Genomic DNA, 1,071 nt, shown 5'->3' on the forward strand with positions numbered 1-1,071 from the left:
CGCCGCCCGCCAGCGCCGCCCTCACCGCGCTCTCCCGGCGCCGCCGCCGGGCGAGCCCCATCGCCCCCATCATCGCCTTATCATCGCCTCATCATCGCCCCATCGTCGCCCCATCGTCGCCCCATCGTCGCCCCATCGTCGCCCCCATCGAGGGGACCCGCCGGGGCGGGGGCGGCGCGGTGCGGACGAGCCGCGCTGGGGAGCGCGGAGCCGCGCAGCCGCCGCGAGCGTTTCTCTAGAGACGGTTCCCACGGGCGCGCGATGGATCATCCCGGGGAGCCGCTGGCTGCCACGCTCGGGCCCCCTCGCGCGCCCTGGGGCAGGTGCCGCGCAGAGCCCGGAGGTGGTCACCGACCCATCGATGTTGGGGCTACGGGTCGCAAACGGACACCGTTAGCGAAACGCACAGGGCAGCGCGTCGCTGCAGGGCACCGTCCTGCCGGCCCCCGCTCCGGGCTGCTTCCCGTGTGGCTCCTTCTGCGCCACGGGTTATTCGAATTTGAAATGCATAATTTAGCACGAGGTTGTCAGCCGCGTAAGCCCCGCTTCGAAAAAAAAATCACTGCAAGTTTTTCGTGTTCCCCCTGCCTGTGCCCAGCGGCCCAAGGTCGGTCCCCGGGTTGGAGCCCCACCGCGCCGGCTGCGGGTTCAGGCCTGGCACCGCCGCGGCGGATGGAGGGAGCCGCGCGGACGTCTCTCACGCCCGCCCGAGCGGAGGGTGAAAGGAGCATCATCCGTGAGCCGTTAGCGCTGGGAGGCCGTCGGCAGCTGCGGCGAGAGCTGCCAGCTCCCTGCGGAGACGAGCCAGCCCCTGGAGCGCGAGCGTCCAGCCCTGGCTGCCCTTCCCCTCAAGGTCACAGAGCAAACTAAGAAAATTAAAACTTAGCACTTTCAACACACTGGAGAATCTAATTTAGATGCTTAAGGTGTCAAGGCGGTCTGCGCTGGCACGTCCTGCCGAGCGCGCTCGCTCAAGCCGCTCAGCTCCAGAGGGGTCGCAGACTCTGCCAGTGAAATATGTATTTAAACACGGGATTGCTCTCATTGCCCTGAGTGACATAATCATTTTTA

This window comes from Apteryx rowi, unplaced genomic scaffold, assembly GCF_003343035.1.
Source record: "Apteryx rowi isolate R43461 unplaced genomic scaffold, aptRow1 scaffold_140, whole genome shotgun sequence".
Taxonomy (NCBI): domain Eukaryota; kingdom Metazoa; phylum Chordata; class Aves; order Apterygiformes; family Apterygidae; genus Apteryx; species Apteryx rowi.